This window comes from Macrobrachium rosenbergii, chromosome 16 (assembly GCF_040412425.1).
Source record: "Macrobrachium rosenbergii isolate ZJJX-2024 chromosome 16, ASM4041242v1, whole genome shotgun sequence".
In the NCBI taxonomy this organism is placed as follows: Eukaryota; Metazoa; Arthropoda; class Malacostraca; order Decapoda; family Palaemonidae; genus Macrobrachium; species Macrobrachium rosenbergii.
In genome coordinates, this window is record NC_089756.1 from 48,157,647 (window position 1) to 48,178,130 (window position 20,484).

The 20,484-nt window shown below is 33.8% G+C and overlaps 1 protein-coding gene across 1 annotated transcript in view; it reads left to right on the top strand.

The window, feature by feature from the left end:
• LOC136847414 (thioredoxin domain-containing protein 11) overlaps positions 1–20,484 on the top strand; it is a 225,315-nt gene that overhangs the window by 104,764 nt on the left and 100,067 nt on the right. The window lies entirely within an intron of this gene.

The following is a 20,484-nucleotide window of genomic DNA, read 5'->3' on the forward strand; positions in this document are numbered from 1 at the left end:
TCCAGGAATCGTGCGAGTGCGTGTAAGATCAGGGTGAGTGGCACAGTGTGTGTAAGGGGGATTTGATGCTTTTCTGATGAGTCAAATTTGTAGTGGTATGAAGCGTCCAACATTGTGGAAGTTTCACTGCACAGGAGCACGATTAAGTTAATGCATGAATGGGGCCAGTGGCAGTGACCGTTATTTTTTCAAAAAACAAAGACTGGAAATATATGAAGTTGCAGGCATTTACAAGCTCATGAAGACGCTTACTTCTATTTTTGCTTTACACTAACGAAATCCCTATATTCAGATGTTTTTCCCCTTTTATATGTTTGCGAACGCAAAAGAAAATATTATCAGTATGGTACACTATCAGTAATACTATCCCAGGAAATCAAATGAAACTGAAGAAAAAAACCACGAAATCCGTCGACTTTGTTGAGGGTCCAGCAATTTACCTGCAGTGAGGAATGTTTCCAAGAAATTTCAAAATGGAGAGGCAGACTTTAACATGAAAAAAAAGGACCGCTGGAAAACCCCATGCATAACTCTCACCTATGGGTAACTAACTACCCGACAGCTGGCATTGTTGGGCAAGACAGCTAGTCATAATCAAGAGGGGTAAAGCGTCCTTGACTTGCTCACAGGGGATATGACCTTTTAACGGTTCTTCGAGAGTGAGAGTAAAGTAGTAGTGAAGAGAAAAAAAAAGGAGCCGAATAAAGCAGAGAGGTGGGCCTTTCTCTTGTAGTAATTGACGAAGAGATTTTATATAATAGCATACTGTAGTGTTGTAGTTGCTATTTTGACCTTCTATTGTCGGCTGAGAAATAAACAATTTTTATCTTTCATTTTATATATCTGCTCCTCTGTTTCCCTATTCGTAAGAAAACCTGGTGCCAAGAGATGTAAATGACACCTCCTTCTGCCGTGAGCATGATTACAGAGGAGAAACCCCACCGAGGACAGCGAAAGGAACTGATGCGGTTTTTGAAGAGGGGCCGTTATGTAGGTAGGACCGGGGTTAACAATGGAGTGTTAAAAGGGAGATAATAACGCGTTTAACAAGCCCAACACTTAGAGATTTCCATCGGCCAGAGGAAGTGAAAATGGAGGCGATTGTCTCACGCTTTGCAGTACATTCTTTCGAGCGATAAGGACACCGAACCACGCTCTTAATGAGCGGTTGCCACGCTCAAGAAGATTCGCGCCAAGAGATGGCTCATCCTCACGGCGGTAATGACGACTGTTTCTGCCAAGCGAAAATGAACGCCTGAGTCTAAACAAAAGGCTCTTGTACTGTAGATCTGCTTCTGGATAAGATTTATGATTTCGCCCCCCCTTTTTTTTTATTGTCTCGTAAAGCTGTTTTAGCAGATTTAAAAACCGTTGCTGGAAGCTCAAGTCCTGCTAGAATATCATCTAGCTTTCAAAAAGACGAGGAACAATAGGAAGTTGTGAATTCTACATGGCCATTCTTATGTAATTTCTGTGTGTGTGTGTGTGTGTGTGTGTGTGTGTGTGTGTGTGTGTGTGTGTGTGTGTGAGAAAGTGTTCAAAGGTTAAGCCGGTCTCAGACATCTTGCAAACATAAAGTCTTCCGGACAAAACCTACTGAGTCAAGGCCAGCGGGTCTTCCAGCATCTTTAATCTCTCTCTCTCTCTCTCTCTCTCTCTCTCTCTCTCTCTCTCTCTCTCTCGTACACACACACACACACAGGTTCGTGTTTCAAAACCGAAGAGATGAGATGATATGAGTAAGTGGAATGTGGCAGTGGGTGGGGTACACCCAGGTTCAGGGTGGGAGATCCAAGGGCGTAGGCGTCTGTGTGGGCGTCGGTGGGCCGCTAAAGTGTCAGGGAAAGGATCGGATACCCTTAAAAGGCAGGAAGATGCGAAATTATTTTTTTTAGACGTCGCGTCAAGTATGACTGAACTCGGATGCAAATGAATCTTCTTCTTCTTCTTCTTGCCAGCCTGTTCCCATTTTTATATGGGGTCGCCGTGATGCCTTCTTTTAATGAATAAAAGGTCTAATATTGGCAGGGAAGAAGACAGCGATATAATGAAGCCAGATGGAAAGTGAAATAAGAAAGTGAGTGAAAGTATGACGGACAGTTTTGAAAATATGAGATCATACCTCAAGGTAAGAGGATGATGTTTCATCACAGACATGAAAAACGCAGTCGATCGTATAACTTTCAGGATTTGCCCCGGCTAGTTAAATCCCGCTGCATGAGCTCAGGAAAATAGCCAATTTCGGTAGATATCTTCTATCTTTATCTTAGGTTCCTCTATCTTTACTGTATCTCCGGCCTTCTTGGACAGAGGTTCCTTACATGCAGTTGGGAAGGAAGATAGGGACCTTCGTAGCGATGAGATAAGCCTCATTGTATGGAAAACTGGTTTTAATGAAATTCAGGGACTATTGATGAATCTGCATTTTCCCTCAAGGCTTTCGATGAAAGAGGGAGACCTCTTACTTTGCAAAAAAGGAAAGAGTGAACAGGACGGAAAGTATTTGAGTATTTATATTATCTATTTATATTTTATTTATTTGGTTTCGCTGCTTTGTTCATAGAAAAAGGTGTGAAAATATGATGAACATAAACATGTGCGGCCTTTCAAATTTTGATATTTTTAAAAAATTTTTATTTCATGTTTATTTTTTGCATTGTTATCATGAATATCATTGATGATGATTCTATATATTCCCTCTGACGAATTTTGGCAGTCGCTCTGCATTTCACCAGTTTCAAAGACGCAGTGAAGTTTATTTTCTAAATCGTGTTTCTTATCGCACGGTCTCTCGTCGACGTGGAACTGTCGGAATCCAATCTCTTATCTCACTTACATCTGGTTTTCCCCTCTCAGAACCTCCAAAATATATTGTGACGTGTTGCCATTTTAAAGAATTTTGCAAATCTAACATAAGTTGGCTCATTAATCAAACTTGGTGTATGAGACCAGATCTGTAAAGATTAGGCGGTTTATTAAGCGTATGTACATACACGTATGTAAGAGCGAGATTAAACATATCTTTCTTCGTGGACAACTAGTTAACGTTAACCTCATTCTAACATATTGGGTGACGGTTCGAATCTTAATCAGAAGTGGAAAAATTTCTTCATTTGTTTTTCATTTGGGTCTTGGGCTTTGTAGCGCCAAGCGTTTCCAAAGTGTGAACAAACCGCGAAGTGAAAAGGTCATATATATCTGCTAAAAAGTGACTAGTAGATTATATATACATATATATATATATATATATATATATATATATATATATATATATATATATATATATATATATATATATATATATATATATATATATATATATATATATATATATATATATATATATATATAGTGTGTGTGTGTGTGTGTGTGGGGAGGGATGTACTTACATACATAAATACTGTACAGTATATATACTTATATATTTGTATGTATACATATATATACGTATATACTCGTATTTACACACACACACATATATATATAAACAATGGTAAAAGTCACTTCCTTCGTTGTTTCTATAAGAAGAAGCGCCCGGTTCAAATCCCATTGTCGACGAATCATTTATTAATTATAAATCCCCTTGGGTGCAGGTCATTCCCAAGGTATAGTGCACTGGACATTAACTTAATATTTGTAAATATAAAAAAATATTATGGTATTGGGACAAAAGTGCATATATATTATTTGTACACAATATATATTTATATATTTGTGTATATATACATATATATGATATAAATTTTATATATATTATATAATATATATAAATTAAATGTACATATATATAATTTATATATATATATATATATATATATATATATATATATATATATATATATATATATATATATATATATATATATATATATATATATATAAGATTCTGTTGTTCTGTTCATATTACAAAAGATTGATGATTAAGTTCCCTGCTGAGTAACATGAGGGACAACAAGTAGAGATATTGTATTTCTAGAAATTTCACTCTTTTAGGCTTCCCAGAAAATGAACACATTTTTTCTTTTTTTTACCACTGCTTTTATTTTTGGTATTTGTTAACTTACATTCACTGTTTACCTTCTAGTGCTTAGGTACAGAGGAAGACGACATGTTTCTTTCGTCTGCTTTTTATTTGTATGTGAGAATACAAAGTTGCGCATTTGATTATACTGAATCACAAATGCGCTTTCTCCGTTGATCGTGGGTTATCTTTCGGTATGAACACTATTTGGGATTCATAAACATGTTTTACTTTTCCTAGACTTTGATTAATTGTGTAAAGGATTTAATATGTAATATGTAATATATATATATATAATATATATATATATATATATATATATATATATATATATATATATATATATATATATATATATATATATATATATATATATATATTATAAAGACAAAATCCACGATGGAAAGAGAAACAATGGAGTACTGCAAGGCCTTTCCTGGATTTTGTCTTTATATATATATATATATATATATATATATATATATATATATATATATATATATATATATATATATATATATATATATATATATTCATCACGTTCCATATTTTCGTGATTCAGTCATACACGCACACACACACATACTGTACATATATATATATATATATATATATATATATATATATATATATATATATATATATATATATATATATATATATATATATATATATATATATTATATATATATATATAATATATTTATATATAATATATATATATTTATATATATTTATTTATATGTAAATAGAGAGATAGATAGATAGATAAATACTCTCAAGTATATTTAATATTTTTTGCTATAAATGGTTGGTTAGACACGTTTAAAATTAATTTTCTCTAGTTTTCAACAATTTGACTTTAATTCAAAAGAACGTGCTTAGTGCCTATTTCCAAGAAAATACTGTCCAGTCGCTGATTGCACAACGACAAAGGTGACATTTGGTACATGGTTGATGTCAAGGATAACTCCATTTGTCGCTAACCAGTTGCTTTGTGTTTTACATCAGACTCTTAAGTAGGAAGATATTTATAATGCCAGGAATTAGGAAGATGTACTTGAGATAAAACATCGAGGACTGTGGAGTTACCTTACATGCTTTTATCTTTCTTTCTCTATGGTGAATAGTGCTAAAGGCATAGGTCTATTTGTTTGTTTCTTGTAGTCTGTGTGGTAAGATGACAAATCTCTCTCTCTCTCTCTCTCTCTCTCTCTCTCTCTCTCTCTCTCTCTGGTTTGAAGCATCGCTAATCTGACAGAGAGAGGAAGTACTCACCGCCACTTGGTTGTGTCGAGCACAAAAAGAAGCACGTTTCTTACGATCCCAGAGTTCATTTGTTCACCGCCAGTTAATCCGGCATTAACCTTTGCAGCAGTACGTGATACTTCGTGAATTTACCTCAAGGTTAAGAAATGATTAACCCTTTATCACCCACCTGGATATGGAGAGGCTTATCCTGACATCAGCCCGAGATGCTTCCTTTTCGAATGGCGATAACGCTGGCAGTGGTTTGTAGGCTGAGTACTGTCCCTTTATCTTCCTGATTCTTGCTCAAGGGGAGGTTAGTATGATTTTGAAATTACACTCGAAATTTTTGTTTGATGTGAAGAGGCTAATTAGATTTGTTTTAGATATGCTGGCATTATTTTGACTGCCATCATTGCTTATTCTACGTTTTTTTTATATTCCGCTTTCTAGCGTCTCTCATATAAACTCAAATCCACTATCCTAATTATTTATTTTACGAGGGCCATTGGGATGGAATCTGTATACCTTTATCTTGCCCAGGCCTTAGCCCCCTGCCCCCCCTAAAAAAAAAAAAGCAATAGGATCACCTCTTAGTTGGGGTAAGGCTATATAGCTTCACTATGTAGGATAACCTGGTAATGGAAAATGCAAACACTTTCGACCCTGTTAATGAAAAAATTTAACATATTCTTTTTATTAATGGAAAATATGGTATATTTTAGCCTTACTATGGAATATGGGAATATTTTCGACCATATTAATAGCAAATAATATTTTCAACACTTGATGGAAAATATAACATTTTGCGACCTGGTCAGAGGAAAGCTGGAATATTTTGAACCAAGAAAGAGGAAAATATGAATACTTCGACCTTATTCAAGTAAAAAGAAAGAGGAAAATATGAATACTTCGACCTTATTCAAGTAAAAGTAAGACTATGTTCGACACAATAAATGGAATTGCTAATCTTATTGGTGTCCCTATCCTTCTCCTACCGTCCCTTGATTGCCAAACGGCAAGATGGCCGGAAGATATGCATGAAGTGTTTCTGAGGCCCCTAAATGGCCCTTGAAGAAGGGACGCCAGATCTGTGACCTCGTGGGGCATCGGCAGCCACCTTGGCTGCAACCTCAGCAGCAGGTCCTTTTGATATCGACTTGGCTGACCCCACATCCAGGTAAATCTCCTGACCTTGCGGGCTGGCAGCCGAAATGAGGGAAATGTGATTTTTTTTTTTTTTTTTTTTTTTATTCTAAAGAGATTCTAAACTTAAAAGAAAATCGGGAATTTTGTGAAAATTCTGTCATCAACGAATACTTAAATCTCAGAGGAATTTCTGAAATTAAATGAGATTTCAACTGCAAGAAATTTAGTTACTAGAAAATGTAGATTTTAGGAAAGTTTCATTTTCAGCGAGAATTTTGACTTCAAAGGAAACTGTGAATTTAAAGGCGATATAAAAAAAATTGTTTTATAGAAAAAATTGTTTAACAGAAAACACGTACTCTTAAAAAATATATTCTTTATGGAGAATTTAGATTTCAGAGGCTCAGAAATCAAGGGAAATCAAACCAGCATTGGGAATTTATCTTTTTAGTCTTAACCATGTTGCAGTCCCCATATTTTTTTAGTCTTACCTCTTATCTCTGAATGTGCATAGATGTACATAGAAACTTGTTATTTCCCGAAAAGCTGACGCTTATTAAGCTTACTTTGCATATGCAAACTGTTCTTGATAACAAATCAGTGTAGGAAATAGGCTTCGAATCCTTTTCTGGAGAAAATATTTATTGAAAACAAGAACAGAGTTGTTCTGTGATTTTCAAGTTTAACACTGTCAGGAAAATCATTAAGGAAAGCTTAGTATTGCTTGTTTCATTTTCCTTAACTGTTGTAATATACATCGATGCATAGTTTATGGGATTCATTCGTGGCATAATTAATTGAGTAGCTCTCAGAATACGCTGCCTGTAAGAATATAAATACTTTCATGGGAACTTGTAGGATAAGGATAGTAATAGTAATAAGTATTATCAAGAATTATTATTATTATTATTATTATTATTATTATTATTATTATTATTATTATTATTATTATTATTATTATTATTATTATTATTATTATTATTATTATCTAAAGAAAAACAATTTCAAGTGAAAAATCATTAAAATAATATAAGACTTGGTATTATTATTTTAATTATTTGGTAATAGAGAAATTCCATAGTAGGTCAAGAAAAAGGTGTTGTTATATCATTGATTATTAGTATTAACATTAATGAACGCTATGGCAATAGGTCAGATACATGCACGCCAATACCAGGCTGTGTGTATGAGAAAGAGAGAGAGAGAGAGGGGGGGGGAGAGAGAGAGAGAGAGAGGTGGGACGGTCGGGGCAGGGGCCATGATCCTGCTCACTCATTCTTTCATGTCCCATGGCACGAGATGGTGGCGAAGTTCTCTCTCTCTCTCTCTCTCTCTCTCTCTCTCTCTCTCTCTCCTACTTTCATTTTTACCCTTTAGGGTCCTTTGCAAGGATTCGTGCCGGGTGGGCGGGGTTGCTGAAAACGGCCGGTGGGAACGTGCTCGTGATAAACAAGCTTTTCGGTTAGGTACGTCATTGACGCTTTCCATCATCAACAGTATTTCGGGTGTTGAAATATGGAGGGTGGTGCATGCGGGGGTTTTCGTTTCTTTATTTTGTATTTACCAGATTTTGTCTTTTTCTTTGTTATTTTATTATGTTTGTCTGTTCGTTTATGAAATTAACCATATATATATATATATATATATATATATATATATATATATATATATATATATATATATATATATATATATATATATATATATATATATATATATAAACAGTAGATCTTTCTGTCGCTATGGTTTTATCATTTTACTTTATTTTTGCTATTTGTGTGTGGGTTACAAAATCTACTGACGAATACAAAGACTGTTAATTTTATACCGTTAATTTTATATATATATATATATATATATATATATATATATATATATATATATATATATATATAATATTATTACACACAGTGGGTCTCTGTATACATCGGATAAAAAGCAAGAAAAAAAATCAGAAAACGATGGCAAAAGAAAGATTCAGTTTTGTACAATTTTTGTTGAACATTTTCTTCAGAAGAGGATTCAGGAAAAATAATGAGCATCTTGACAGTTTTTCATGTACTTTGTTCTCTCTTCGTGATTGATCAGAAAGAGAAGAAGATTTATTTTTATGTGCAATTACTAATATTGACAACAAAAGGAGGAAGTATAAACGTCTGTTTTTATAGTATTCTTGCTATATGCTGATTTACTCTGAATCATGATACTATCATTATATAAAGAATATCTTGATACGATCATTACGTAGAGAATATCGCAATTGGATTTTTAGAACTCGTTCAGTAATTTTGCTCTTAAAGTGTATTCGTAATTTTTGAGTTGTACAGAACTAAACCACAAAGAGAATAGAATTCTCTGACTTCCCTTGTTTTCCCTTATGATTTAACCCGCTCCGTTTTGTACCTGCCTCTAATTTGGAGAAAGGTGCTTTGCCACCGAAATTGGGAAGTTCGTTGACACCTTCTTCCAGTGAACTTTGGTCATTTGTGCCCGTCTCTTTCTTTCCAATAAAAAAGATGTTGAAGGCTTCGGTTGTCTTTCTACAATAGTACCGAAATACCGCTGTCAGGCAGTTAAAAAAAAAGGGGAGAGAGAGAGAGAGAGAGAGAGAGAGAGAGAAATAATGCGCGTTGCTGTTAAAGTGAAACGTTGAAGAAAGTAATTTATTTCAAACTAAATGATATGAAAACTTTGGATTGATGTCAAGTTTAGGAATAAAGCGAGTTGATTTAAAACTGAAGAATAAAGTAAAAATAGGCTAATGTCGTACTAGTGATGTCGAATAGAAGAATTGAAAAATACAATTAAAAAATATGCCTTGATGTGAAATCGAAATTGGATATTGAAGGCTTTCATTAAGAATCATTCTTTACGCTTCAGTCCGTTGCAACGACGCAGAACATTATATCTTTTTACATCTCATGTTTCACTCTCATAAATCACTGTCTTCGTTGACAGACCTGTCTTGAATGTTTTTAAAAATCAGCAGAGTTGGTCGTGTAAGAAACAGAGAGAAAACTACGAAGATTTTTTCTCTTAAGACAGGTTGTCTGTATTTTCGTGTAAAGCCGAACCTGCTCAGTCAGGGATTGTTTATTTAGAATTCCTAATCTTCCGGACGTTCGTGTCTCTTGCTGGTGTTGGAGACCTCTTTCCTATAATCTTTATGGAACTGGGGAGCAGAATAAATCTCTTAAGATAAGCTGGTGCGGATAAAAATATTAATTCATTTTATTTATAGGATGTGCGGTGACGCCTCTTATTCTTTTTGACCTCTGCAACCTCTGCAGTAATAAAAAAATGGCGGATAGCGTACTTTATGTTTTCTTAGACCCGGGAATGCTCACAGACTTTTTTCCTTCTAATGAAGTTACATTTATTAGGCGCGTGTACCCACGTATAAAAAAATTAAAACTCTTTCTATATAATGCTGAAAATTTTAGCCTTATCAAGAATTGTATATATATACTGTATATATATATACAGTATATATGTAAACATATATATGTATACATATATATATGTGCGTGTGTGTGTGTGTGGGTGTGTGTAAAGAGAGAGAAAAAGAGAGAGGGGAATAACCATAGTTCTTAAAAAATCATCTTGCAATCAGACTTCATTTATATTTTTCTGAACTGTTAGTATTCTTCGATAAATAATATATTTTTCTGAACTGTTAGTATTCTACGATAAATGATATATTTTTCTAAACTGTTAGTATTCTTCGATAAATAATATATTTTTCTGAACTGTTAGTGTTCTTCGATAAATAATATATTTTTCTGAACTGTTAGTATTCTTCGACAAATAATATATTTTTCTGAACTGTTAGTATTCTTCGACAAATAATGTATTTTTCTGAACTGTTAGTATTCTACGATAAATAATATATATTTTCTGAAATGTTAGTATTCTTTGTTAAATAATATATTTTTCTGAACTGTTAGTATTCTACGATGAATAATATATTTTTCTGAACTGTTAGTATTCTTCGATGAATAATATATTTTTCTGAACTGTTAGTATTCTTCGATAAATAATGTATTTTTCTGAACTGTTAGTATTCTACGATAAATAATATATATTTTCTGAACTGTTAGTATTCTTCGTTAAATAATATATTTTTCTGAACTGTTAGTATTCTACGATAAATAATATATTTTTCTGAACTGTTAGTATTCTTCGATAAATAATATATTTTCTGAACTGTTAGTATTCTTCGATAAATAATGTATTTTTCTGAACTGTTAGTATTCTACGATAAATATATTTTTCTGAACTGTTAGTATTCTTCGATAAATAATATATTTTTCTGAACTGTTAGTAGTTTACGATAAATAAACCCGATGGTTTTATGTATAGACTAAATGAATAATTCAGAAAAAAGATGTTTTATTTTTCCGGAAATTTATTCAGAAGAATTACCAGTACTGTGGCTCATAAGGCATTCAAATTTTATAAAACGCACACCATGGGAAGTGAATCTTCAAAACCATTCCCTCTTCTTTCATAGAGTTTTTTAATTTTTCTATCACCATATATATATATATATATATATATATATATATATATATATATATATATATATATATATATATGTGTGTGTGTGTGTGTGTGTGTGTGTGTGTGTTTGTGTAAATGTATGAGTATACACATTGTGAGACCATTGTGAAGGTATCTGCATGTATTATATATGTATATATTAAACCTTTGTATTTTATATTATTTTCTGATTTTCATATCTTTTTATTCACACAAATATTAAAATTTTCATATTTCGCAATTTATGATCTTATATCTTGCTAAACGCAACCAGTTGAAAGGTTCCAGTTTCTTAACCCAACGACAGTACAGCTTAGATAATCTCCAAGTTTAAAAAAAAATTTTTTTTTTTTTTGGCTGTAGCGACAACAACAAACGCGAGGTCAAACGGGGTCAAGAGATGTTTTTCGATAGCGTCTCTCTTCTTCCCACGTGGTTAGTTGGATTTCCAGTTTTCGCGTCAGATTGATTTTCGAGTTCATGCAGTTCTTTTGGGAAACCTTCTCCGTATGTCCTAATCTCTGGCTTTCTTAATTTAATGGGTTTGTTTATCTTTATTAAATTACCTAGGTTGACTAGAATTCATGTGTTATGTCTTTATCTCTCCCAAGTTTTAGGAAAAAGGAGTAAAAGTGGGGTCATAGATCAGTATTTTGAAAGGTGGTGTGTCTTGAAAATCAAGGGGAACAGAGGTGACAGAGAGTACTGTAGGCTGGAGGTAGTGTGGTTACAAAGCACCAAAGATTCAGCTGCTGATTTTGACAGATTTGGACAGCAAAAATTAATATCTGGTTTTGATCTGTGAAACAATGCTATCTTCTAGAAAGCTGAACAAATGTGAAATTATGTGTTAAGAATATTGCCTAACCGTGTAAGCTGCCCGTGGTGAAAACAGAAAAACTTAATTTAATTTGTATTATAGAGGAAAGATTTGATTTTATGTATTTTTAGTAGCAGGTACTACTAAAATTGTGTATGCTAATTCAGACTTTAACGCTCTTGCTGAACGTAGCTCTTTCACAGTACATCAGTTAGAAAGAACAACTAATATCAATAGTAAGGTCGTTTTGCAGCTGTAAAGTATTTTTTCTGTTCTCTAAAACAGAGAGAGAGAGAGAGAGAGAGAGAGAGAGAGAGAGAGAGAGAGAGAGAGAGAGAGAGAGAGAGAGAGAGAGAGAGAGAGAGATGTATTGTGTATTTTCCTTCATATGTCAGTCACAGCACTTTGCAAGCAAATGAGGTAAACATGATGTCTTAAGGTAGAGTGAACTTTAATTTACTGCTTCTTCATGTCAGCTTGTTTGTGACTCATTTTGTTCTATTTTTTTTTACTTCTATTTAGTAACTTATTTTACTCTATTTAAACAAAATTTTAAATTAGTGTTAACAAGGAGGGCTTCAAACGCTGAACTGTAATTTCATTCAACATTTACTCCATTTCACGTTATACACAAATTTTACTACGTATGTATTACACACATATATATATATATATATGTATATATGTATATATATATATATATATATATATATATATATATATATATATATATATATATATATATATATATATATATATATATATATATATATATATATATATATATCACACTTGTGAAGGAGGTATACAGTAAAGTTAAAAACATGCACAAGGAACTGAAAGTTTGAATGAATGAAGATTTTTGGGGAAGCCAGCTTCTCCTTATGAAAGTTTAATGTCCTTATTGTGGATCAAATAAGAAGCTATGGAGATCCACGAGATAAAGAGCATACTTAATTATATTTAGTATATGAGGAAGGTTAAAAAGACAAGATAATGATGGAATTAAGACGTTAGCAAAGGCATGAAGAGGTAAATCAGAGACTGCTGAAGTGGCTTTAGAAATGACACGTTCATGAAAGGGCAGATAATTACTTTTTTGACAGCCATCAGAATTCTTAAGGCGATAAGACCTTAATATCCAGAAAGCTCAAGAATACGTGCCTGGTAAAGTTAGGTGGCGCAGAGTGTATAAGGGACGGTCAAAGCACTGTAGATGAGCCTTGTATGCAGTCGTATGAAGTGGCTGATACTTTGGAAATCTCTAAGTAAAATGGTCCATCTTTGATTCAGAATTCAGATGAGGATGATTATGTTAAGGGAGTCTGTATTATCCTACGTAATTTTCCAATAATGACTCTTACTTCTTTATGTTATACTATGTTTAGAGCGCTAGCCACTTGAGGCAGTAAGAGTAGCTTTGTCTTGTAACCATCGGAAGACGTAGCACAAGAAACAATTATTTGGATTTTATTGTATGAAAACTCAAAACATTAAGAATTATATTTCTTACTTTTCTCACGCATCAGACGTTGGAGATTTATATATCTATTGATATATTAAGCAAGATATTGAATATTTATCGAATAATGTCAGAGGTGTGTACCGCTACGATTATCCATTTTTGCAGTATTTGTTTTTATCTTGTCCTTATCAATTTTCGTATGTGAAGAAGACTAATTCGTGGATTGCGTAACTCATTTTAAATTATCTATCTGTGCAGCATTTTAAAAACATTAAATTACTTTTCTCTAGTGTGCGGGTGAAACCACCCCAGCCTTGCGTGATAAGTATTCGATTACTGTGTGCTGTACGTGCTTTCAGAAAAGCAAGTTACGTTTTTTCCTTTAAAAAATGATAATACATGGAGGACTTTTTTCTTGTGACAGGGGTTGGGGTAGGGGCGGGGGACTGAGGTTTGGGCCACATAAAACCTCTGTTGAGTTAGTTTTGCTATAGCTGTCGAGTGGCAAACATAAAAAATTTAGTGTTGTCATTCCTTTGGGGTATGGCAGAGCCTCTGTTCTTTTGCCTTCCACTGTCTTTAGTGGACATTGTAGGACACTCCTTTATGTTTTCATATATTTTTCTCTTTTCTTTACTTTTTGAATTTTATTTTATTTATTTTACGTTAATAACTTATTTATCTTTGGTGCTTGTAATGAATTTCGTATACTAAGCTATATTCATCAACACTTGTTAACTAGATGCATCAATATATATATATATATATATATATATATATATATATATATATATATATATATATATATATATATATATATATATATATATATATATATATATATATATATATATATATAGTCGCATCATATAACAACAAAAACAGTAATCCCCTGTCCTTGTTACATTCTTGTTTTTCATCTTTAAGCACGTATAATTTCAAAGAATCACATTCCATGAAAAACTCATTATAAGAAAAATTCCTCGTATTCTTCACTTAAATTGTGTATCGCAAAATTTAAAGAAAAATATAATTTTTTATGGATATGTTATTGAAGATCCCTAAGAGTGAATGTCATTAAATTTTTGGATGAATTTGACCTCATCTCCTGGTTTCCTTCGTTAACAGATACCAAAAATACGACAGCTAACGTCGCATGATCTGAACTACAGTCAGGGTTTGTATGTAAAGCTTCATGTTTTCCGAATTTTACTTTATCTTAATGAAAATCACTCACTCTGGCCTGTCATGTTTCTTGTTAGGTGTTATAAGAGCATTTGGTGTCCCTTTCTTGAGTAAACGATCATTATATTTATCTGTCGAAGTCAGTGACCTCTGAATTCCTCAGAATTCCCAATTCTATTTGAGTAAATTTCTTTTGCTTATATTTCTTTCTGTTCCCGTTGTGTAACTGTCAAATGTCATAGCTAACTTTACAGGCAAGACTGGTCTTTAGTTTAGTTTACCTAATATTTCAATTATAAGTTTTCTCTAAATGAGAATAGCATTCGTTTTCTTTTCGCGTTTAGGGAGACTTTCATTTTCGTCTTGTTTACCTTCATTTCATATCCAGTGAAGGCTCAGAACTCGTATGGTATATAACGACGTGAGTATTTGGAAAATACTGCCTGTCGGTCAAGTTTTTTTGTTTCATAATGTTAGGATTAGCTATACAAATTTACTTAGAATTATTTAAATCTACACCAGTCAGTCAGATAAATTATAACAAAAACAGTTGTAGGCCTATCGCTAATGGAATGATTTTATTGATTTTTTCTGCCTGTGAAATAGCTGTTGCCTAAGGACAATGTTTCCAGTTCTGGGCTAGCCACTCTCACCACTGGCCCTTATATAAGGATACGAAATGAAGGTGCCTTGGTCTGATCTGCAGAAGGGTAAGCAGTGTCCATAGGGTCAGGGCTTGAGGTGTTGATCAACACTAGCGTCATTTTTAATTGTATGGGTATATTAATTGAAAAATAATCCAAATGCACCACCTATAAAAATTACGGTAAAGGAAAAATAAAGAATTGTTGGTTTTTATTCTTAAAAATGTACGGGGAGAGCATTGATGGAAATGTGAAAGCTGTTGAGAATCTTTTTTCAAAAGAATTAGATAAAATTATTTCTGTATTAAACCTCTCGAAAAGCCAATCACTTTAGAAAAATAATGTCTTTGTATAAAAGAAACAGACAGATATTGTAACATTGCATCAAGTTACACTAGTTATACTGTAATGTGTTCATTTACAATTAAAAGGACACTGAATAATATATGTACGGTATGTGTATATATAATTTAAATATATATATATATATATATATATATATATATATATATATATATATATATATATATATATATATATATGTGTGTGTGTGTGTGTGTGTGTGTGTGTGTATTTGTATATATATATATATATATATATATATATATATATATATATATATATATATATGTGTGTGTGTGTGTGTGTGTGTGTGTGTGTGTGTCTTTGTGTGTGCGTGACTGTGTGCGAATGGAAAGGATACGGATGAAAAGCACAATAAGTATGAAAACTTGATCTTCTTTCCCAGATAATATTGTTATCTAACAAATGTGTGACGATGGAAACCTTAAGGAAAAATATACTGACAGACTTCATCACAGTATAAAACTTCAATCCGTAGGGGCATAAGACCAGCTTAATCTAAAACGAACTAAAAACAGAACAGAGTTTGTTAACCATCAAATTTCATTCCTCTGGGTAAATTGTGAACATCATCAGAGGCTCTCGGCGATTATGTTCAAAGGCCACGAAACCTCTTTGTAAAATGCACCATTTTGAAATACAGAAAGTAAGGATCTGTGTAATAATGTCCCATTGAAATAACCTTTATAGCCTGATTTTGTTATGTGGTGTTAAGAAAAGACTGATTGTGTGCTCTTGCTGTAGCTGAAGACCTGTAATTTCCAAGAAAACTTCTTTGTTTTTAAGAGATTACCAAAAGCCATAGAGATTTTTTTTATTAATTTGGTTAAATCCTTCCACATCTTTATTCAATAGCTTAAGTAGCAATATCTTAACAAAATTATCGTTGGATGGTTTTATTAAGGAATTTAATTGGCATTATCATGTTGGTCTTGCAAAGATGTAATTTATATTTTACATGGTGATCAAGCTGTTTGATTTTAATTGAGGATCTTAAAATGCTAATAGCTTACAGCTGCAAAGGTATCAGATACTAGGCAGGTTTAAAGGCATTCAAAGTGCGTACGCTTACCTTTCAGTGTTTTGCATTCCTCTACGTCATCTCTATTTGCAAATGAAGCTCTTTACAGCAGCAGTCAGCAGTGTAGTCAAATCTCGAGATTTTATGACCGTCACGAAGTTGCACAACACCGTCACTTTAAGGCCGGAACACGACGTCCCTTAAAAGTTCCGTAAATCGTGATCATTTTTATTCCTTTGGGATTAGGCTCCACGAAACCTCTTGCATACCCCAGATTGCCCCCCAACCACAACTGGGCAGTGTACGAAAAAAAATATTCGAAGAAAATCTTTGTTAAGTAGAAGAGGAAAAACATTTTTTCACTTGTCTTCCGACGCAATGAAAACGACTCTTCATAATTATGTTCACAAAAAAATTCCTCGTAAAGGTCGATCTTAAGGTAGTAGTATATCAGTAAAAACACTTTCGTTATGCCTGACTTTCTGATATTCTTGCAAATACAGTATCCCTGCATGATATACAACGCATGATTGCAAGTCTTGGAATGACCTTTTAGGACTTGCATATATATATATATATATATATATATATATATATATATATATATATATATATATATATATATATATATATATGTGTGTGTGTGTGTGTGTGTGTGTGTGTGTGTGTGTTTGTCTCTCTCTCTCTCTCTCTCTCTCTTCTCTCTCTCTCTCTCTCTCTCTCTCTCTCTGTCTAGGTTGCTCCTGTATCTCCATGTGAGGCTTGGCCATCACTGCTTAAAACGGAATAATTTCTCCCAGCTGTCATTTTTCTGTGTCAAATAGCCAGTTTTACATTTCATGGCTTAGCTTCTGACTCTAGACACATGCAAATACCTTTGTCATAGCTTTCTGTCTCATTCCTCATACATTTTCCTTGCTTAAGCACTCCTGCTAAATATAGCTTTACTCAAATTAACATCCAGTTTCAACTTTTTCCCCATACAGTCCTTTCAGACCAAGTCGGCCGCCTCTTTTCTTGGAGAGAGTCCAGAGGTCTTCAACAAGCTCCTACTACCTTGCATACCGTACCACGTTCACTAACCGCCATAGGTTAAATGCCCGTGTTGACATAAGGACCAACCAACTACCACTATTTTACCAGTTTCCGTAACTTCATGTCCCTAATATAGATAAAGACTGATTACAGCTAGCCCGCACCATTCCGTTTTTCACTCCCAAGCTTTTATCAGATCCAACAAACTTATGTCTCCGTTTTCCGCTTTCTCTAAATTCTTTCTTAACAGACTCCAAGATATAATACACCACTGGGAGAGGGCTACATATATAACTGAAGTAGTACATACCTCATCCATCTACACGTTCCTTCAAACCTTTGCTTTCATCACAAAGCTTTTATAGCTACACACAAGCTACCATTTTCTCTATACATCTCCCACACTACTCGTTGCATCTCTGTGCCAGCACTTTCTTACGTAACTGTTTCGTAACAAATATTTGATGTTGACCACCCTCGTCCTTATCTAAACCCACACTACTCTACCGTTATCAAGCCTTCCGTCATATGCCCTACATTCTCAATCAATATCTTTTTACACACCTTTCTAGATGTACTTGCATGCCCTTGGAATCGGACAAGTCACGTTTCCCATGTGTAGAACATCAAGTATGTTGAAAATTTCTCTCAAGACACTATGTGCACTATAACCACCCACTCAGTGACCCTCTCACCACTAACGCAGTATCACTTCAAATGAAGCTTTTCCATTTAAAAAAATTTTTTAAGGCCTTTCGCCCACAGTCACTTTCACATTTTCACATTTACTTAATCCTCCCAGCTGTCACATCATTGACATTCGACAAAACTTCAAAATATCCAACCCAGTGCCTTGAAAAATTGTCTTAAGACAGCAGCTCTCCTTTTACATTTTTTTTTTAATTCTTCCTCTTTGCATTCAGTAAACTCCAGTACAACTTTGTTTCCCTAAAGTTGCAATTCAAGTTCTCCTTATGTGTTTCATCAGCTGTCGCTTACTGCTCTGGTTTTCCTCAACTTTCCTCTTTTAATTTTATCTCTCAGCTTCGTTTTCCCTTCTGCCTTGCAACCGGACATACTACGATCATCTCTTTTCTTTAGTAAAGCCCTTTTTTCTTCACTGTTTCACAGATAAGTTCTTTTATTCTTCATCTTGACGAACCTACATGCACAAGCCCATTCTGCTTTCTATGTTCGCCACCCACCAGCTTTCCAAAATCCCCATTTGCTCCTCCCTCATCTTTGTATTAACCTTAATTTGTTCCTCGTCAATTGCCTCTTGATATGATGCTCTCTCTTCCATCCTGTCAAACTCACCACCATGATAATATTCACGGTCTTCCGTCGCTGTTGCATTCTCGTTAAATATGTTAGGCTGATCTTGATTTTCCATGAACGAAGCAGATGCAAAGTTAATGTTGATGGAGTCTTTTTAAGGATTTTAAAACAAAACAATTGTGGTAGACTAAGGGGAAAGTTTAGATAGGAGTAAGGATAGAGACTTGAGACTTAGAATATACAGGTAATGCTGTTTTGATCAGTAAAACAACACATAATCTACATAGCTTGCTGTATAGAATGATCCATATATCCAGAGAGATGGAACCAAAAATAAAGCTAAGAGGACAAGAATAGTGAGGACAGAGTATCCAAAATGGGATAAATAACACCAGATGGAGATAGGATTAATGATGCTGAATCTTTCAGAAATCTAGAAACAAGTATATCAAGTGTAGGTTCTCCTGAGTTGGAATTAAGTGAAAGATTAAAAAACAGGATCAAATAGACTGAAATTGCATACAAAAGTAAGATTTTATATATAAGTCTAGTATGATCGGTATTGATATACGCACAGGAATCGTGATATGACAACGAAACTAACAGATATAGGCTATTTGAGAAAGTAGGCTATAAAAAGAATATTTGGTAGAATGGATTTGGTAGAGTGGCGTTAGAAATTATACCATAAGGGAAGTAATGATGATACGAAGACGGAGACGGCTTGAACATGACTGTACTTTGCGCAACCCTTGAGAGAACAGCTTGTAATGATGTTAGTTTGGCTGTTGTGGTTACCAGCAGAACTGGAAGAACCAGACTACTTGAGCAAGGACTCTGAGTTGGGAGGCTGAAGATGAAGGGGATTTATGGTAGATAAAGCACAGAAAGACAAATGGCGTTATTTCACAGAGACTTTTTGCATCTCACGAAATTAGAGGGAATGATGATGATACTTGTGAATAGTTTTTAACACCCAAGATGGTCTATGCCACATATTAAGGCCCTTTGAATCATTCACTTCAGGTACTTTCATCCAACCAACCATTCATTTTCCACCACTTTCCATCACTTTTACATTCAGATTGCTCAGCACAATCACCATTTTCTCATCTGCAAACCAACTGAGCAAATGTTCAGATTCCTTTCTTCCATATACATATATGTAATAGTCTAATTACTGTCACTGCTTTCTCTTTTGCCTCATAGCTTCAGATAGTCTTGGTGAAACTAACACATTTGTGCTTTTGGGCAAGGCCCTTTGTACTGTAAATCTGGATTAACGTGCTGTTCAAGGAGCAAGAACCCAACCTGCCATAAAGCTAGCTTAATCTCCAACAACACCAACCCCTACAGTCTTTCTGACAATACAAGACTGAACTCCTCCCCGTCAGAATATCTTTGCTACACATGACGCCATCACTCTTCGTCCTTTCACTTTGATGTCACCAACTGCCATCCAACTTTGTCTCTTTGATAATTAGTGTCATACATTTATCACATGTAATCATCCCACGCACATTCAAGTCTCCACGAATAAATAATTGTATTTTTTCTTGTCGTACAACACCATGACCCCGACTTTCCGCTATACACCTCTCAGAGCAATGAGGTTGCTACTATTCTAACGCCAGATATATATATATATATATATATATATATATATATATATATATATATATATATATATATATATATATATATATATATATA